General features: G+C 44.8%; 1 long non-coding RNA gene across 1 annotated transcript; it reads left to right on the forward strand.

Annotated features, from left to right (window-relative positions):
• The first annotated feature begins 413 nt into the window (after nt 1-413).
• Nucleotides 414-5,399, forward strand: LOC138980762 (uncharacterized). The gene is made up of 2 exons (XR_011460438.1): nt 414-1,735; nt 4,768-5,399. It is a non-coding gene; the product is annotated as an uncharacterized lncRNA (long non-coding RNA).
• Nucleotides 5,400-6,595: the final 1,196 nt, after the last annotated feature.

Raw genomic sequence — 6,595 nt, forward strand, 5'->3', positions numbered from 1 at the left:
CATTCATTTTGAAAAACGGAGCATGAAACAACACACAAAAAACAACGGGACCAGCAACATAGAAAGTGCCATTGTACAAATATAATTATATAGTGTACAAACTTTGTGTATATGCACCCACAGGGTGGTGGGGAAGGGAGGAACAGAATAGCATCAAAGTCGTTGTGACCGTATCTAGGCGACGCGTAAACATTATTCACGCTAGTGTGCATTTCAAGAGAGTGGCGCGCTCCGGCTGCCACGTTGATCAGTAGTCTTTCCTGCGCACTTTAAGCTTGTGTTTATCTCCGTCGAGTCAGTGCCTTCGACATACATAAATTCACAAAATAAAAGACTGTCTTGTTGCTGTCATACGCTTTGTACTCGCAAATAAATTTAGCAAAGGTGGAAACAAGACGTGGATTAAACATGTATTAAATACATTTCGGCTTCTGCCATAAATGATTTTATGACGAGCTACAACCATCTTTTAGCCTAACATTCGATGGAGGCTAAAGAACACACTTATCCCTAAACGGTTCAGTTGTATGCAGACTCAGTGTCACGTGGGAAGAGTCTAGCTTTAGCCTCTTCGGATCCTGAGTCTACACAGAAAACAACGCTAAACGAATTTGCTACAAGGAAAAAGAAAAAAGACGACCAAGCACCCGCAAGCGACGATCAGGGTTTCAATTTTACTCTCTTTTATCTTTAGTAGTCTTAAGTTTATTAGGTGAAAGAATCGTGAATTTTGTCAGTAGATTAATGACTTTAACTTAATCGATCGGAAGCGTGGGTCGACAGAAGACCGGTTTCCTTTGTTCCCGGGATGGCAGAACGGGGGCTGGCACTAACAATTAACAGCCACAGCGCTGGAAGGGATTTTGCGCTGGAGGATATCGCCTATCGCTACACTAGAGGAACTCTTTAATCTGCTACCTTTAGTTGGGGACAGTGCTGCCGTCGGGCAACGTTTTCGAACTTATTCCTCCTGAATCAGTGAATGTCGTAACGAGCTAAAAATAGCAGTAAGCTTCCAGCAGCATGAGTTTACACTGTGCACGCGCGTGATGAGTCATGCGACCTACTTTGAACAAGCAGTGGAATCGGGTTGCTTTTAGAGTGGCGAGTTTCACCCCAAAAGCTAACAAGCTTACCTGCCCAAGTTCGAACGAGAAATTCGGAAGTAATTAATTCCATCGAAAATTCATTGAGGATGAAAGTAGCTTGTTCATTTCAATGCTTGTGATTCTCTCAGGTGCCGGGATAAGGTTCCGTTACTCTCGCTTACCCCATAACACATGCGTATGCATGCATAAAGAGCGATTACTTCCCTTTGTTTATTTGGTGTTGAATCACTAGCTTTGGAGTGCAAATGTTAGCAATACTAGTGGCGTAGCAGTAGCACTAACAAAAATTAGAAGTTCACCCAACAGCAGGAATAACAAGCAAGCCGAGTATGCAGGGCAACAACTGATAACAATGTTAATAATAATATACTAATTGTGTAACAGTTACTTAGTTGATCAGGTAACAACATGTTCGGGAGGCCGACCTCCTAGAGCAACCCAGGGGAAGAGACCGACAAGGCCACAGGAGGAGCTGCCTAGGCCGAGGGAGGCTGAGAACAAAATACAGCGCCGGACAGGGACCGCAGCTGCGTCTTCCCACGTGCCCAGCAGTGACAGTGACAGCCAGGGGGCCTGGTTTGAAGAGGCGGAGCACGCCAGCAGACAAGAACCTCAACAACAGCAAGGTACTGATGCGGGCTTCGTTAACAGGTTAAAATCCCTAGAGGTGGCGGCCAATCAGGCTAGACAAGATTTTGAAGCCAGGATTAGGGCGTTAGACTCAGGCTCAGAACTTTATTACAAAAGGATAAAGGTTTTAGGCAAAGCCTATTCTTCCAACCTGTCCTTTATACAACACATATCAATCAATCAATATGAGGCTTATATCGCGCGTATTCCGTGGGTACAGTTCTAAGCGCAGGGATTTATTTTAATTTTTAATTCTTATTTTATGCAATTTATATTGCGCACATATTCAAGGCGCAGGGATTTATTTATTTATATAAAGACAGACGCACATTACAAATATGAATTCAATCATATAAAATACAGAAATACATTGTATGGAATGCAACACAATGTGCATTTAAGGAATTACATAAGGAGAACACAAAATTACATTGACATAGTTATACCTTTCATTGGGAATAAAGTTGCTCCGATCAGCTACACATCCGTCAACACTAGTGCAAAATGTTTAACAAAATAACAATCGAACAAGACATTTCATTCACGAATGATGTGTGAACGTGACTGTCTCTTAAACATTTTCACTGAAGTTGCATTTCTTATCTGTTGGGGGAAGGAGTTCCAGAGAAACGCTCCCGAGAAGGCTAAGCTCGATTTGTAGAGGTCTATGCGAGGTATAGGAGGGACGAATTTTTGGGACCCATACCCCTTTAGGCATGTTTGAAATGTGATTGCAAATATTTAGGACAGTCATTTAGAATTTTATACATGAACACAGTCTCGTTTAACGTCAACTGATCTTTCAAGGGGAGGAAATTCAAGAGCTTTAGTTTATCATCCGTGGACCTATTCAAACCATGCAGAATAAGTTTTGCAGCTCGGCGATGCAGGGAATTGAGTCTCTTTAAATGAACATCACTGCAGTTATCCCAAAGTGTCGATGCGAAGTTTATATGAGGCATTATGTGGGCGTAATAGAACATTTTAGAGCTGGTTGTAGCAAGTCAGCAGGGGCAAAGCGCTGAAAAGGGAGAATCAGGCTCTGGGCAGCCCTTTCACTTTGGTAACGGACAAAAGTAGCTGCGAGGCGGTTGACACCCCTCCAAGCCAGGGCTTAGATGGCTTAGCCACCTCGCCCATCTGCCTGGTGAAGTTAGTTCATACATTAGAACAGTACCCCAATCAAGCTGATGCTCAGGTTCTTAGGGAAGGATTTTAGCCAGGGTTTTAGGATACCATATCAGGGAGAAAGAAAGCATGAAAGACTTGATTGTCTCCCCGGTGGGGTTGGTGGAAGTTTACACCAGGAGAACACAGACTGATATTTGATCTTTCATAACCTCATGAGGATAGTTCGGTTAACGGTGGTATATCAGCTAAGCTATGCGCCGTACAATACACAACTTTTGATGCAGTAACATGTATGAATGGATATCAAGTCTGCATTCAGACTCCTTCCTTTACACCCTTTAGATTTTGGATTGATGGGCATGTTGGTCGAAGGCATGTTCTTTGTTGACAAGGCACTGCCATTTGGATGTTCTAGCTCGTGCCCCCCCCTTTTTGAGAAATTTAGTACCTTTCTAGAGTGGTGCATGAAACAAGCTAACTTCTCCTGTGATGTAATCCACTACTTGGATGAATTTCGTGGGGGTGGTGCTTCGAGGAGCAAGCTCAAGCAAGGTTGGACAGTATGCTATCAACTTTTTGCGATTTAGGAGCCCCTATTGCCCATTGCCGCAGACAAAGTAGAGCGTCGCAGAGAGGCATCCGGAAGCCTGCCCAGTATTGGCCATGCAGGCTTATCTACAAGTCAGACCCAGCGGGTCAGGGCTGCTCTTCAAGCATTTTGATGGCGCGCCTCTAAGCCGCTACCAGTTCCAGGCCATTCTGAAAAGTGGGGCGAAAGCACTGGGCTGGGAGGCGAACAGATTCACCTCCCACTCATTCCGCATCGGGGCAGCCACCACAGCAGCTATGAATGGCACTCATATGAATGGCCTGTACCGTCACAGCATGTTATTCATTTTGCTGCCCATCTCTCACTAACGGGAAGGGCCCATACAACGGCTCGCACCTATTTGGCTGGGATTGGTGCAAAACACAAGCTGAATGGATGGGATGACCCCACAGAGCATTTCCTGTGAAGAAGTTATTGCAGGGCATGGCTAAGCTGGATAGACGACAGGATCAAAGGAAACCTATCACTTTTCAGAGACTCAAGGATTGAATTGGTGTTAAGGATTGGCGGAACATCTATTGCATAGCTGTATGTGGCGGGAGATAAGCATGGTAAAGGGGGACACTGCATTCTGTTGTATTTTGGTGAATTTTACTTGACTTAGGCAGGGTCCACAATGTGAGCCCAAGCGAACCACGGGATGTGGCTAGCGTAACCACGGGGGGTTGTCTACCCCGTGGCCGGTTCTGGATCCTGCTCCCTCCAGAAGACTGAAGCCTGGGGCTGGTAGCAAAGCCCCGCAAAACAGCAGCATGGGTGCCGTAAAGCAAGCACATGGTAATGGTTTCACACCCCGACCATGCTGACTCAGGGGTAAATGAAGGTTTGCAGCGGGAGCTCAGACACGTTGTTGCCAGCTAACATGGGCCAGCTTTTGGAGGGATTCAATTTCATGATTAAGCAGTTTCCCCCCTAAGGAGGGGTTGAATTTCATGATAAAGCAGTTACCCCCCTAACCATGCTTATCTGATCATAAGCCTTGTGTTTTTATTTATTATCCCCCCTTAGTATGAGGGGGGATATTTGTGTTGCATGGTTGTTGGTATTGTCATAAACACATTTCGGCTTTAGAATAGTGGCCAGGTTTTCACCGCCAAAAGATTTTGTGTGTTTTGTATGAGGCTGGTTCACACCGCTGCAGCGTTTGTTTTTTACTTTGTGTTTTTCTTTAATATTTCAGAGTTACTGCTTTGGAAGGTGGTCACCTCCAAGTAGTGACGACAAAAGGTACATGTATACATAGAAATGAGTTCATGTTTTAGTCCTAATCCACCTTCTCTATCGTAGTTCCAGGAGTCCTTATCCTGGGATCAAGTCTGGTGGTCAGGCTGCAGCAGTTCTGCAGTACAAAAGGCACTGGGCTTCAGCTACCGCTGCCGGTGGTGTGGGCTGGGAAGTCCGGCCTTGGGTTTCCCCGGGCTCGGGCCAAGCTGATTGAAGCACTGGAGGACGCCCCCTCACCGAGCTATGTGGTACTCCATGTCGGAGGGAACGACGTGTGCCGGGTTGACCAGAAGCACTGGCGTGAGGAACTCGATGAACTGGTATGCTTTGTTAGGGCTTTTTGCCCGAAGGCGACCGTTGTCTGGTCGGACATGCTCCCGCGAAATTCGTGGAGACATGAAAGCTTTTCCAACGGGGAAGAAAATTCCCGCAACAAAAAAAAAAAACAAAAAAAACCAACAAAAAAAAAAAAAAAAAAAAAAAATTAAACCGAAAGGCGAGAGGCCGCATTATGCAAGAGAAAGAAAAGGGACGGATTGTTTACCACCCAAATTTTGACCACAGCTACCTTGCCGAAGATGGGGTGCATTTGAGCACCAAGGGGCTGGACCAGTTCAAAGCTGACTTTGAACTGCAATTAACAGCTATGATTTTAGGCTAAAAGGGGGCTGGAATGGGTACGGATTGGCGAAAAACATCTATAGAATAGCTGTTTGGTGGCGGAAGATAGGCATGGAAAAGGGGAACACTTTACATGTCTGTCTATTTCAGTTTGTTAAAGTTTTAAAACATGTAATTTCTAGTGAAAATGTAACCTTTTTAGAGCTTTTCGTAGCTGTACTGCAGGACCCCAGTGTGAGCCCTAACAAGCCACGGGATGTGGTGCGGTTCGGGGTCCTGTCACCTCCAGATAGCCTGAAAGCCTAGAATTCCTCTGTGAGGAGCTGGGAGCAGCGCACTTACAAAAGCAGCAGCATGTATGCCTAAAGAAAGCACTGGGTTGGTTTACATCACCCACATGCTAGCTGAGGTAGTGCTAGGATGGTCAGAAAGACCTGTTGCTGGTCAGTCAATCTGGGGCCAGCTAACTGGGGGGGAAGGGGTTGCTAATAGTGTTCACTTTAACCATGTCTATCTGCTACCTATCCGTGCCCATTCATATGCCAAATATGTATAATACAAAGATTGCAACATGTGGAAAAACATGAATAAATGTGAATTGAACTGTTCATACCTCTTGTGTCTTCAACTTACCTCCCTTGGCATAGTAGAGCGAATTGCTGATCATCACTTTTGTAATTGCATTGACAAAGTATAATTGGCCCAGCATAACTGTAACGGTTATTTGGATTGGTATCCTAACTGCGATCGCCCAGTTGAAAAAAGGTTATGTGTGAGACCACAACTGGAGGATCAGTGGTAGGATAGTGATTGGGATAGAATGTCATTTGTGATGCCAAGGGTGGTTTTTGTGTTGCATGGTTGTTGTCTCGTAATAAATACATTTCGGCTTCTGCCATAAATGATTTTATGACGAGCTACAACCATCTTTTAGCCTAACATTCGATGGAGGCTAAAGAACACACTTATCCCTAAACGGTTCAGTTGTATGCAGACTCAGTGTCACGTGGGAAGAGTCTAGCTTTAGCCTCTTCGGATCCTGAGTCTACACAGAGAACAACGCTAAACGAATTTGCTACAAGGAAAAAGCCCACCCTCCATCCCCTTTGTCATGTAGTAATGTGTAATAGTCGCGTACTTAGTTTAACACTCATTTGGATAAATATGCATAGTTTGAATGAAAAAGCCCACCCACCATCCCCTTTGTCTTGTCTTGGTGGTAATATTTACTTAATTGCTTTAACACGTGTTGTAGAAATGTATAATTTGT

Source organism: Littorina saxatilis, linkage group LG1 (assembly GCF_037325665.1).
Source record: "Littorina saxatilis isolate snail1 linkage group LG1, US_GU_Lsax_2.0, whole genome shotgun sequence".
Classification (NCBI taxonomy): domain Eukaryota; kingdom Metazoa; phylum Mollusca; class Gastropoda; order Littorinimorpha; family Littorinidae; genus Littorina; species Littorina saxatilis.